Source organism: Lagopus leucura, unplaced genomic scaffold, assembly GCF_019238085.1.
Source record: "Lagopus leucura isolate 7727_CA_CO unplaced genomic scaffold, USGS_WTPT01 Super-Scaffold_1, whole genome shotgun sequence".
Classification (NCBI taxonomy): domain Eukaryota; kingdom Metazoa; phylum Chordata; class Aves; order Galliformes; family Phasianidae; genus Lagopus; species Lagopus leucura.
Genome location: NW_024962250.1, coordinates 24226944 through 24242027, shown reverse-complemented (window position 1 = coordinate 24242027; position 15084 = coordinate 24226944).

The window sequence follows — 15084 nt, the reverse complement described above, 5'->3', positions numbered from 1 at the left end:
ATCTGTTTAAATACTGCTTTGACCACTGGCTGTATTTGGTGCTGGGTAATACATTTAGAATTACTCCCCAGAATTCTGTTTGTGAAGCACAAGTTGAAAGAAACATATTATATCTGCTTGAATTTGTTGCCTGCTTGTGTTATTTTCTCCTTCAGGTTACCTAAGAAAGGACATAGGCAACTACAATGCTATGTTATGGAAAACAGAGCAGTAACAGCGAGGTGGTGCAATCCTACGCTGCAACTACTGAGGACAAGCCCAAACACAGCATCTGCAGACATGCAAACAAAGGAAAAATACTTCTTACCTGTGGAAGACCACAAGTAGACAGGAATCTCCAGCAAAATACCCTTGCCTCCCATGCCAACCCTAAAGGAGGTCTGGTGCATGCTCCTGAGCTCCTCTGGGTTAGCCCTGCCTTCCCACCAGGTGCTCAATCACTGTTTCAGGCCATGACTTAGCATTTTTGCTGCAGCAACAAAGGCAAAGAAGAACTGGAATATTTACAACAGAAAAGTAGAGAAAATAAGGTTGGGTATTACTCATTTCATCATGTAAAAAAGGCTCGTTTTTATCATTGTCCCAGAACGTGGAACTCCAATTGATGCTTAGGTACCATGCTGATGAGCTGCTTCAAATATTTTGCTTGACAAAATAAATACATTGTTAAATAGCTCAGATCTAAATTAAGATTTATTACAACTAAATGAGACATATTGTTTCTTTCTTAATTGTCTGTAGTAAAACCTTGGGAAAGATCTCTTGTTTTCCTAATGTTGACTTCACTGTAATCCTGAAATCTGTAACTCTGCAAGAGGAGATGATGGATAAGGAGCTGCGAGATATGGTTTAGTGTTTGTGGTAGTAATGGTAATGGGAGGACGGTTGGACTAGATGATCTTGCAGGTCATTTCCAACCTTACGATTATGTGATTCTGTGAGTGATTAAACCCTCGTATAACAAATGAAATTTTGTGAGATGTTTACCTCATGCAAAATAAATAGTATATTTTTTTCTATGTGTGTGCTTTCTTTTTGTATTCTCCCTAATTTATATTTCTCCATTATCAAGATATTTGTACCTATCTTGCTGTATGATGGCACAGATATGACAGCGTCTCTATGCTGTCCAGTGCTAAATACAGAACTGTGTAATATGGAGAAAAAAAATAAAAGAAGAAGAAAAGAAGAAAAGAAAAAAAAAAGCTTCTCACTTATGTTTAGGTTCAAAATTAATCAAGGGAACTTCTGCTTCTGATTTTGCAAAATACATAATTGAATTCCATAACCAGAAAAAAACACACATTTAAGGTAAATTAATGTTCCAACCTCTTTAGACCCATACTTACCAGAATTTCTTGATTTAAAGATCCACAAGTAAAAATTAGGGGTTTTGATGAGTGGCTATCCAAAAGGAAAGGAGTTCAGCATATCAGTGTATGTTCCACTTCAATGATATCTTCAGCAGATTGTTGATAAACTGCAATCTACCTCTGTTTGTAACATTTTTTATCAGACAAGCGTCTCCACTCATACCAAAGGAGAATAAATCACTGTTGCACAGTCCTACCTCTGTAAGTGAGGTGGAATTGAATTTAGTAATATAGTAGCATACTGTTTATTATTGTTCTTTTGTTTTGTTTTGTTTTGTTAAAGCTACGTAAGGAGAGTAAAAGTGCTGTTGTATATCAAAGTCATAGTTCTTATGGAAGTTAAAAATTTACATTTTCTAGGCAGAAGTGAAATTGATGTAGACGTACTCTTTTGTCTGTATAGATTGGAAGATACATTAAAAGCACATATTCAAAACATTCTAAATGAGTGTGAGTGTCTTAGGCTTTACAATACTCCACTTACAAGCTTAGTTGAGTCATAAAGGTTCTATGCCTATAGGAATCAACACCTTCATTCAGAACTGGAACTCAATTGCAATTTTTTTTATTTATGAGGCAAGTCATTAATCTTTGCCAGATCACTACCTCCAGAGGTAATTAACAGTGATCTTATAGGAGAACCAACTAATAAAGTAAGAACTTGAAAAATAATATGAAGAACAAATGTGGTTTATCTTCCAACTCAGGGACACATATCCCCAGAGAAAGCAAGATGCTATGGACTTAAAGAAAGGCAGGTGAAGCAATAGAGGATTATTTTGATCAAACAAACCATCAAGAATTGGTGAATCTAAAGAGTCAATATTTCATCTTGACATAAAGTATACTCCAGGTTGTATTAATTAGACCATAAAAGGATTCTGTTCCATTAGACAATAATTCAGTTAGACAGTAAAACTTTTCACCAATGACTCAGTAACTAACCTGTCCAAAACCTGAAGAAATATGAATTTGTCCAGTTACAGAAGAAAATTAAAGCCCTAACATAAGAAGCTAATGCTTATGACAAATCTATTGACTTTAGCATTCACTTCAATTACTTTCCTCTTTTACTCATCTCTAAAGTATGTACAAAAATATTGAAAAAGTTTTTCAGGGGGGTTGTGAAGATAGAAGAGTACAGCACATTTAGTACAGTTTATATTCTCTCTGAGGTCCTGGCAATTGAAGGTTTTTTATCAAGCTGCAGAAAATAACCATAACTTTATCACTCTGTATAATCCTCTTTCACATCATTTATAAGAATCTAGTAATATGTCATATTGATTCATGCTATAAGCCCATAAATAATCAAGTAAAACAAAGCAAATTAAAATCAATACTTATCAATGTCACAACAGGTTAGGCAACTCATTTCTGACAGTAGATGAGAAGACTTGTCTTCAAAACTTTCCCAGTGCTCTGTTTCTTTAATAGTATTTTAGTATTTACTATAGTTTCAACTCAAGAAAATATCAAAGATGTAGTTTGACAGGTTCTGGTGCTTGAGATTGTTCACATGTGCAAATTCTTTAAACTGGGGCTCACTGATTTGTTGAGCAGCTAATTGTTCTGATAAACTATGTGAGACGTTTATTCCCAGACAGGATAAATACTTTTATCCTGATACTTTTGGATCAAACATTTGTATCCTTTTCTAAATTTTATGCGTGATACCACAGTACCTTCATACCAGTCAGCTAAATCTCTCGGGCACTCACAGAAAGCTATGTAAGAAGAACATAAACAAGAGAAAAGTGAGTCCGTTTGAAATATGAGCAAATATTGGCAGAAATATCTTGCAGTATCTTGATCTTATTTATATGGGGGAAAAATATGTAGTCAAAGGGAAAGATTGGTCTGAGGCATCACAAGAGAAAAGAAAATATAAAGTGCTGCAGAGCTATGATGATGGACAAGAAACAGAATATCCTGATCAAATAAGATTAATGGTCAAAAGGGAGATACACATGTATATTGAACATGTAAAGCTAGATCAGAACAGACAGCAAATCTAAAAATCAAGGAGACCAGTACTGAAAAAGTTCAGCTGATGGTAATCTTTAGAAGTGGTCTTGAAAGTCACTGAATTTGCAAATTTGCAATTGACCTGAATAACTTTCCACGTCTAGCCTCTCCCATTTTTAAGTATCCCCTCCCTATCAATCTGCCAAATTGCTTTGTTTTACTCCTAGAATTAGATTCAATGTTATATCAACATGTAGTAAGTATATAGTTAAGAGTTCAATTAATGTCAACATTGAGATATTTGATATTTGAGATATTTGAGATATTGATGCTGTATAGAATCAGGCTATGCCTAAGTAGCAAATGCAACACCTTGCAATGCATTTCTCACACCCACAGCAAAGTATGTTCAGCTCGCCCCCATCTCAAAGCTCTCCCACAGTGTAACACTCTTTATTCAGTGCAGTACATGCCATCACAGAAGCTCTCTGATGGTAACAACTGCTTATATAGCAGAGAAAACTTTGTGCAATCAATAAGTCAGAAATATCCACTTAACAGGAGGAAAGCATTCCTTCACGTTAGTCATTTCATCTCACCTTTCAGATTAGATCTACCACAAATACCTACAAAACTCCCTCAAAAGACAAGACTGGCAACAAAAATTCACAACTACCGGTGCTTGTACACCATGTCTTTCAATCACAGTTTTGAACTCCCTACCTTGGTCCATTTCCAAAGGCAACTGTACATAGTGATGAGGTAAACAGTTCAATCCCCATAATAGAATGCTATAATGTAAAAATCTCTCAACAGAAATATAGAGAGCTTCAAGGAAGACAAACTAAACTCCTCAGATAAAACTTCTGCTTTCTTTAACTTTTACTAGGTTGGTTGTTTTTCCACAACACTTCTTTAGCACTGTAAGGTATTGTAACATTTTGTTTTCTAAGTCTCACTTTCAGAAGTAATCTTAACATAGTAACAAATTTAAGAAAAAAACATCCCAAGAAAGTTGGATTTGCCTTTGATACCTCTGAGAAGAAGAAATGCAAAAATACCCTTTGTGGAGGCAACAGACAAACATGAAGAATCTCAACCAAAGCTCATTGATCAAGAATAATAAAGGGATTTTTCCTCTATTTTGGAAGACAAAGCATTATATTCTTCATTTTCATTTCTTGCACATTTTTTCAGGTGATATAGTCACTGATACAGCCAGTGATATAGTCACCTCAGCATCGTTCTTTCTTTTTTTAAAAAGAAAGTAGAGTGTGGAAGGTGTTCCTCAGAGGTACACAATAGAGACTTTAGTTTCAGAGACATTCAGACTCCAGCTGTACAGCACACTATCATAATATATCCTCTGCATAATATACAACTCAGGTAGGCTAGAATTCAGACTAGTAAGCTGCAATAAATGTTTTGTAGTAAAACTTCTAGAGAAGGAGATAGATAGCACTGTTGAGTGAGAAAGAAGTGACTAAAAAGCCACACTCATTCCATCAATAAGGAAGGTCACGCAGGGGAGGTAAGCTGTGTCTCACCAGTGGTCTACCTACTTCAATATCCTGTTTTGGGAAAAAGCCCACATTTACTACTTCAAGAGAATGAAAAGCTATTGACTGAGTCCATCACTGTATGACAGAAAATTCTTTTTTGATCTGTACAAACAACATTCTTACAGATGCTTGCTGTTCTCAGCATGAATGAAGGGCAAAGTTCAAAATATTTCAGGAGTCCCTTGTTCAGACTTAATGACATTGCTCTCTTTTACGCTTTCTGTTCTTACCATTTTTCAGATATCTATAAGCTCATTATATGAGGCATTGTAGCAAATGACTACTGACCTTACTGAAAAAAATATAAAGTTTTAGCAATCAGAAACTTCTACAGGTTAGTTGGTGTTCTCTGTTGTTAGCTATATTGCTCTTGGCATGCAAGTTAGCACACTCTAAACTGCAAGCTTGCTCTTGTCAACATACAGAACTAGAGTGCTAATCATTAATAACTCATTCTTAGATAATATTGACAACTGCTTTGCTTTATTATCAATGCCATCTGTGCCTAGCTCCCCAACTTTTCCTTTCTAATCCTCCCAAGCTTGCACTCTGAATGTTTCACAGGCTTCAACAAGCAGAATGGAAATAACAGCTTGAGCTTCTTGAGAAATATCACCAGCCAACTCAGGAAGCCCAGAAAAGAAGGAATAATATGACTGTAGAATCCCACTGAGTTTTCAGCATGTCAGCTTTATGAATGACATGCTGCCAGACGCTACTTCCTTGTAGTGATCCACTGTTGTGAGAAACCAATGTAATACATGCAAAATGATGAACTGGTCTTACTCTATTTCGAGCAGCACTAAAGCCTCAGTAAGACTGATTAGCAGATAAGAGTACCTGTAGCATATTAACACATAAGAAGCTGGGCTGACTGAAGGCTGAAGTGAACAAACATTATTTAAAAAGTAGCTCTCAGTCACTTGATGTGAATACTTTCCATTTGTGAATTGTCAAGGTTTTTGCATTTCAATACAGCATTGATAATGAGAAAAACACTTGTCCTCACTAACTGAACTGCATTCCTGTGAACAAGTGAAAAAATTCAGTTGTCAAACAAACATTTAGCATAACTCATTGATGAGAAGTAAATTTTAAACAGACTTAACTAGCAAAACTAATACATATTAAGATAATTATAAAAAAAAAAACCACGATGGTTTCAATTCAAGCCTCATTTCTGGATTAGCTCAGTTCTGATGAAAATGCAAAGATAAACTGTACAAATAGACTTGAGATTTGATTGTTCTGTGTTAGTGTTTTTGGAAGAAGAAGTGAAAAACAGATTTTCAAAATGAAAATCAAAAATATGGCTTTTTAAAGTACACGTACCTTTGATTTTTCAGTATTTCTATACACAATAGACGTGGAAAAATCCTCAATGTCTACTGTTTCCTCTGGAGGAAAAAAAAAAAAAAACCAAAAACAACTACCTTGTTCCTAAATGAATTTGATCACTTGCAATTTTTAATTCAAGGAAACTGTGATTTCTTCACATGAGCTCATCTGAATGCAAAAATTAAAATGCAAATTCTGTCCAAAGCAGAAAGGTCTGGAACAGATTGCAGAAAGTCTTCTGAATGTCAGTTGAAAAGAAGCTGACAGCAGCAGACAGTGATATCGTCAGCAAATAATAAAGGGAAAGGAGGAGTTTAGGTTGCTTGTTAAGAGTACTTGTCAGGAAAAGAAGGGAGTACATCATGGCCAAAGAAGATAAAGTTCTAATAATAAAGGAAGAGACCAGGAGCTCAGAAAGCCTGCCTGCTTTTCCCAAACACATCACTGATTTAAGACAGTATCATCTCAACACTTGCCTCTATTGTATTCCTAGACAATCATAGGTTCAACAACCTCACTTCTACCATTAAAGAGACACAATTCGGCATAAGGCATCCTTCAGAAGGATGATTAGAGGCTGTCACTTCAAGGCAAGCATTTTGCAGATCTTTGGTGTCCAGGCTGAAAACAGTGACATAGGACAGGAATTACTGCAAGTTCAATGTTTGCAATTATGTCACACAGATGACTGACCAGGGCTGATAACATTCTAGCAAATCCACCATGGAATTTTTTTTTAGCGTGAATAGTGGAGGTTTGCACCAGTGGTGTTCAGTTCTTACCGAACAACCAAGCCTTTTATTTAGTTATTGTTCATCATGCTTCCTTAGCACACTTCACTCTTGACTGTACCCATTAACTGTGAAGAAAATAAGCCAATCAGAATAACTCTGACTGCTGGGGTATCACAGAACAAACCTCAAAAGAAGGAAGACTTGTAGGAGGGATATAATGCTTTGGAAACTGGATTTTGTGTCTCCACCCTTCTGTAACAAGACAGAATCCTGCAAAATCAATGTCTGCTTCATGCTATCCAGACTCTCTAGCCCAGAATAGGAGATGTAATGAAGAAAGAACACACAAAAAGAAGCTGGGCTGACAAGAGCTAACACTGTAACAAGGCACAAAGCACGCCCAGGAGCTACTTCTCTCTGACCCTCATTTAGGACTCTGCGTGAGACTGCAGATGCGTGCTAACAGTGTGAGATCTGACAGGCCTTCCTTGAAAACAGAAGAATAGACGGGCTCTTTTTTTTTGTTTGGTCATTACTCAGTCTGTCTGTAAAACACTGCTTCTCTAGATCATGTTTTCAATACACACACAAAGTCATCGATAGAACTTGTTAGTTTTTATAGGTTAAGCAGTGGGAATACTTGATTTTATCTCTCAATTCTCAATCTCTTTTTGCTATTCAGAGAACTAAGAAAATTAAAAGCCAGCTCAGTCTCTCCAGCAACTAGAAGCATGAAATATATAATTAATTGATGACTTTTTTATAATGCTGAAAACATGAGTAAGATCTTTTTTTAAATAGTATTATGATTACAATATTTATGTACCTGTTAACGATCAGGTAGAAATCTTTAGGAATGGTCTTTTTTATTGTTATCATTGCTTTGGTGTATTTTAAATAAAAGGAGCTTTATTTATAAATTCTAGTAGTTTCTGACATGCATATTTACATTTTTACTTTACATTTCCACTAAGCAATCCCTCTATCCCTCTATTACAGTCCCAAGTATAATGATTATTTCCTCCCTCTAGGCACACTTTTATTATAAAAAAGAAAGGCTTTAGCAATACCATACAAATCTTTAAACATATACCAAGGCTTCTTAAATCATACTGGATAACATATGTAGAAAAGGAAGTGTTGACTACATCTTTATCTGGTCTAGCCCAAATGATGTTTACATATGTTTACCGTGCTTGGAATTTGCAAAGCACAGAGACTGACGTAAGTCCAAAACCAGAAGTCAAATAAAACAACAAGCTGGACTGCAAAGATGGAAAAGTGGTATTTTTTTATTCTCATCTTAATGAAAAACCTAAAGCTTTTTAACACGATCAAACATTTATCTCAGAAACAGCAACTGAAAACACAGCCAGCTTTTGCCGAAGGTAATCTGAAGAGGTTAGTGAAAGTCAGATTGCCTTGGTTAACAAAATACAGACCAGATATTGACTGAATCATCACCTCCAAGTCATTACAAGGAATCTTTTCCCTATCTACAGAAGGGCTTTTAAGTGTAAAGAAGAGCTGAATGTAGGCAAATTGATCTTGCATCAATACGCAGTAGATCTGAAATGTATAGACCTGACCCACTCCAGGGAAGCCCCCAGACCTGACATTTTTGTCTATAGTGTCTTGGAGGCAACTTGGCAGTGTTCAGAGTGCTTAGAAACTTCTCCTATCCTTGTAGCTGCTTATGCCGAGGACTCTTCTAGGAAAGTATTCAGTACCATCTGGCCTGCTGGCTATTAGCCATCCACTATGAAAGCAGATGGACTTATCGGAAGCTGCTCAAGACAGAGTCCTGGAGTTCATACGTATAACAGCCAAGTGCACCCTCAAGCGGCATGCCCTCAGAGTTTGTTCTGGCTTTGTCCAGAGACAGCCCTGACAGTACATCCAGCAACAAATTCAGTAACAAATTACATGGATGGTCAATCGATATGAGTGTATGTTTCGCCTTAGGGCCAGGAAAGTGTCGATGCAGAGACTCAGACTGCAAATAAGTCACAGAAAATTCTCTAGTTCACCCAGCAGTAGTTCTGACTTGCTGGAATCTCCTTGGCTGTTTCATGTAAGTGAATGAAAAGAAAATAATGGTGAAAAACAGGTCTGTAAGAAACCCCAAACATGGATTTATCCAAAGCAGGATCAACTCATGATTTCAATTATAAAAATTTCACAATTACTATTCCAGTGCTTCATTTTCCCTAACTTTTAAAAATAGAAATGCTCTCAGAAAATTAAATTTCTTCCTATTTTTAATTTTCCCAAGTGAATTTTATCTCAGATTAGAACCTTTTTTCAAGTGACTGAACAGAACTGGAAAAAGTAAATACACTCCACATCTAAAAACACTCAGTGGATCTTTTGAAGGACAAAATGAATATCTGAAAGTCACAATATTTTTTCTACCTCAGCTTTGATTTCTGTGGAATTTGATTTTGATTTCTGTGGAATTCTTCTGATTACAGCCATGCATCACAAACCACTTTATACTGTACAAAACACTGTACCAAACAACAATGCTAATGGTTTTCTGTTTGCCTTCATTAGCCAGAGCACCTCTCATTTGCAACTCATATTATAATATGCTATGAAATTCCTTATCCATAAAAGGTTCTAGGATCATCTTTCCCATAGTCTATGCTACCAACGCTCTATCAAAAAACTGCCAATTAAAAAAAAAACTTAGCAGAAATGCTCATATTTTCCATTGTCAAGATTCCGTATTGTCAAGATCTGTGTGGAAAATAAAAAAATAAACAACAGAGGCTAAAAGGACAGGATGCATGTTATCAACTTACATGTTTTGGTATTTAAATCTTATAAAATCTTATTCTTTGGAAACGGTAGAAGCCAATGTCACCTAAAATTGAAAGCATGTTTTTTTTTCTCTCTCTCTTTTTTTTTTTTTTTTTTAACTTGCAAGTCAGCAAAATATTTGGAAAACGCTATTAGCACAGAGCAGTACATCCACCTAATAGGATTTCACTCACGTTAACAGACACCACCTGATGTTTCAGTAGTGAATCCCCTACATCGTTTCTTGATTCTGACCTAATTTCACCCACAACCTGTGAATCTTAATGAATCTCTTACATTAATCTAATTGAAAATCAGTCTTGCCTGACTTGTCATCACTTATATACCAACCCTACCAATGCAATTCCACCTTGTAACAGTTCTATTACTAGTTTCAAAAGCAGTTAACTGCCGTCCATCACAAATCTGGTATCACTGATGATTTTGAAGTCTACCAAAATGTGTGGTAAGTGGTCTGGTCTTCCAGCTATTCCCTTTATTTATTTTAAAGGCTGTAACAACTGAAATTTGATATCTCATAATGCATTGTCACCGAATATCCACCTTTCCCATGTGCTGGAGAAAAGCACTCTTCAGAAGAGTTGTAATAACAAAATGTGTATCTGTGTCTCAGAGAGTCTAGTTCAGTCTGGAGTAGTAGCTTACACTATTAGAAAGATCTCTTGCTTTTACTCATTAGCAATAGTAGCAAAATGTTCTGGAGGATTACATTATGAAATATAATATTTAATGCAATACATAGCACAATGAAGTTAGAGCTGACCAGTAGCAGCAGCAGCACGCATTTCATTCCCATTACCTTCTTACAACTTCATCCTCCAGAGGCTATTATAATAGAGCAGTGAACTGTCTGAGACTGAGATACGCATGCAGTCCCAATTCACATTCAAGTTTATGTTTAGCAGCTGAAATTTCTCATGACTAGTTCTATATCAGCTGATACTCATATAAGAATAGTGGGTTCTACTTACAATCTGACATAACAATGGAGACACTACTGTATACTATGTCCTACTAACTACACTCATCTTTGCTAATGTTTGATTACTGCCTGATGGTAAAATAATGGACACTACTGAGGCTGGATGCAGTTAAGCAGGAAACTAGGAATATGCAAGTCCAGATATCAAGCATTTGCCTATCCAATATGTATCCACCTAGAGAAGTTGATCAATTCTCTGTGCTAAGGCTTCAATCCAAAAAAATTTATGCATTTTGTGAAAGTAAATCCATCCCAAGTGAAAAAAAAAAAATCTTTATTGTGAAAATGCTGTTGAATGAATGGAAGGATATTAAAAAGAAACAGATTTTAACAGAAAACACACAGAAAGATGAAAAAATGATTACATATTTCCATGCCAAAATTTTCCACTTATTTCCATTGGCATAATGTCCTTATTGGTCAGGATGCCAAATCTACTACAATCAGCAGATTTAAGGGCTCTCAGCGTAAGTCTGGATCCTAATTGCTGCAAATTTAGTTAATGCAAAGGGGGACCGACAAGCATCAGGATTTGAGCCTTTGCCCCAGCAGAGCAGCACAAATAAAATCCATATTCATTAGATGGTTGACAGGAGAATACTGAGCACTGGACTGTACAGCAGAATGTCTGCAAATTTGATGAATTGAAAAAAAAAAAAAAATAATGAGCTTAGGGTTCAAAAGGTTTCCTTTAATGTGCATCAAGCATTTGCATGAAATACACGTAACTACACAGAATTGCTATTTAGCAATAATGGGTCATGTCAGAACTGAGTATCTCTTGATCTCCTGTCGAGATGACAGCATGCACCATGAACCAGTCTTCTGCTGACATGAAATGAGTATTAGCAGATTTACCTTTAATGAGCTCATCACACTGAAGTACCAGTTAAAGGGAGCGGGTCATATATTAGTTTGTTTAGTTGCCCTGATGTGTCTTGCTTGTTAATTCAATGTGCAAATGTAGTGTTCTGGATAGGAAGCATCCTAAATCCACTGTGCCTGATCAACCTCTGCACTGACACTTAGAAACTTTATCTTTGCTAGAACTAGGGTAAATCTACACAACTTCAGGGTGTGCAGTTGAATAGATTTAATTTGTGCCAGTTTGGGATATGGCCTTGCACATCTGCACTTCCTCCTCTCACTATCATTTCTGTCCTATTTTTCTATTGAAAAAGTGCTAAGCTAAGCGAAGTTCTGGGCAAAGGGGAAGTTTCTACCCCTGTTATACTGGTATTTCCAAATTTTTTTACTGTTTTGCATTTCCCCTTCTGCTGCATGTTTATATGTGATAGAAGTCACATCTGTGTAATCCTTGTGGATCCAATGATGTTTAGAGCATAACAGGAAAAGTAGGAATGAGGATAGGGATGAGCAGACATCCCTATCATGCACTGATAGCACAAAATCTGCAGAAAGATGCTTATTATGTTCTTTTCAAGGTATTTGAGAAAACTGGGATCAGCCAGTGGGCGTTACCACATCACATAATAGCATGCACACCACACTATAGCAGATAATAAGATACAGAGAACCTTTATTTCCTTTTCCACAGGATGAACTCATGCTTACCTTTTGCTATAACATCTTCTGCACTGCAGAACATGCTTTATGTGATTTCCTAAACAAGAAAGCTCTTCAAGATCCAACAAGGAAGATCTTCGGGATCCTAAGGCTCTGCCACATCTTCATATTCCATTGTATGGAAATTAGTTCGACTGTTTTCTCCATGACAATCAATCCTCTGTTGGAAAATACTTGAGATGTCATCTGAAGTCTTAATCTCTTTTTTCCTGTATGTGAAGACAGTGTTCAGTACCATAATAAAAGTCATAAGGTAAAAAACAAACGTTATATAAACCTTGTATATACATACCATTAACATTTTTCCAAATTTATCTTCTCTGTTGCTATTCTTCTAACATCAAGATCACCTTAAATACTCTGTCTTGGATTTCATAGAAAAAGCAGAATGTGATATAGCTGTATGAACATTTCACAGCAAATGTTATTTTCACTGAAATTCATTTAGGGTTATAGCCTATTTGGTATTTCAAGGCAATGCATCATTTGAAAGTGTTTTTGTAAGGCATATAGATCACACAGTAGAATCTCCTCTTCTTAAAGGTAATCTCAAGCTGTGACTTTGATGGTGAGGATAACTAAAAGGGCTCCTATTACAGTCTTCAGTTTTGTTCACAGAGTTGTTTGGGAAACCACATTACAAATCAATTATTTGAAATAATTCAGCTAAAAGATAACCCTTTCTCTTTTACATTAAGAGCAACTGAATCCTGAATGCACAGGTGTAACCATACTGACAGTTTAGCTGGTATAAAGAAAGGGTAAAATGGTGTTGCATGACAGTACTAACAAGCAATACATCAAAAGTTTCCTAAGAAATATTTACTTATTTAGTGTTTGAAGACTTTTTTTTTTTCTTTTAACTCTACACTTACTTGAAAACTAGTTCAATCGATTACTAGTTTTCTTGATTCAAAGTATATTCTGCCAAACAAGCTGCTTCCCTAAAGTTTGTCACTTGAGATTCTGAAAGGATATATGAAAGGATTTTGCATCACCTTTAGACTAAATTATATTCCATAACCAGCAATTATTTGCAAAGCAGGTAAAACACAAGAAACATTTACAAAGTAATGGCATCAAAGCTTGCTTCCTTCTGAAAGCAAGGAAGTGAAGACAAATGAATTGGACTTACTGATAAATGATAAACTTCACCCTAACAAAAAAAGCATTTAACTTATGGAAAAAAAGGCAACAGTCATCTAACACACTTGCAGAACAGGTTATGTTGGCTACATAGGTTTCCACAAGACAGAGTTCAGTAATATTAAGAATAAACCAACAGGAATACCAGCATCATGCAAGCTCTTAAGATAAAGGGTGTTAACAGTCTCACGTGGAAGCACATGTTGTACATAAAAGCTGTTTTGAGTATAAGGTTGTTGGGTTGGTTGTTTTGTTTGTTTGTTTTTGAGATGAGAAAGTTCTACTGACAATATTACTTACCAACTCTCTTCTCTGTTTCAAGTAAGATGTCCGGACCAACCACCCCCTTGCAGTCTTCACTTTAGACACTGAAAGAGAATTCATTACTCACTTCCAGAGCCTTCATCATGGCTATCTCTACAAGCATTTACCTCCTCACTTGCCCCAGAATCAATTGGTTTTGCACTTGAAAGGTATCACTCTTTTGCAGCTATCAGTATGTTTCCTTGTACTGTTACTTCAGACACCACAGAATAAGTCCACTACCTCTCCTCTTCCCACCTGTCTTAGCTGTGTTTATATTTTTCTTTAATTTCAAGGACTGAATAAAAGAAGAAAAAAAAAGAAAAAGAAGCATCCACTGTTTCTTTCTCTCTTTTGCTTAACAGAAAGTACAAATACGGAGGTTAAGTACGTGTTTTAACAAATACCACTGACAAAATTCTAGGGATTTGTTCTGTTCTTACCCATACACAAACAAAAAGGAATTTGGCTAGAGTAGAGTAAAAACTAAGAATTAAATTCTGTTTCACTCACTGAGTTCCAATAGTTCAATTTATTCCGAGCTACTACTCAACAGTACAAGAGTACAGGACTTTGGATCCAAGAAAAAATGACAGAACTGGTTCACAGTGCAGGAATTTCTGTTGAGATCCATGAGAAATAGACTCTGGGGAAGTACTAGATAGTATCTTGTCATTTATTTCATGAATTTAGCTACCCCCAGTTGCCTTAGAATACATAGCTTTTGATGTAATTCTTTAAGGCAACAACCCTTAGAAGTATTTTTTCAAACATATCTTCCTTAGCTTCTGCATACTTGTTACCAAAATCAATATCCAAGTAATTAATCCTACAATCAAAGCCTTAGGCCTTCTTACTGTCTTTTATCTGTAAATTCATCTCCCAGTCCTCTCCTTTCTCTAATTGCTCCAAAGATCTCCAGAGAGACATCATCCAACTTATTTCAATGCCCTTAACTTCTACTGAAACTGAGTTAGTTGTAAAGTTATGCTGTTTCTCCTTACTAACTCAGTTATTAGCCCTATTCAGAATATGCCATCCTTTCTTCTCCTTTATTTCTTGCTTTTGGCAACTCCTGTATTCTGCTTAAGCTGTTGATGCTTTCCAGGATTGTCTGTGATTCTGCATGAATACAGTGTATATCTTCAAACTAGGTAACCTCTTACTTCTGCAGTTTAGTGCTATATCCATCAAGAATTTGTTTGGAATATCTCTACCTTGTACTTCAAAATCTAAGGGTATTGTAAGATACAAACTTGAAAACT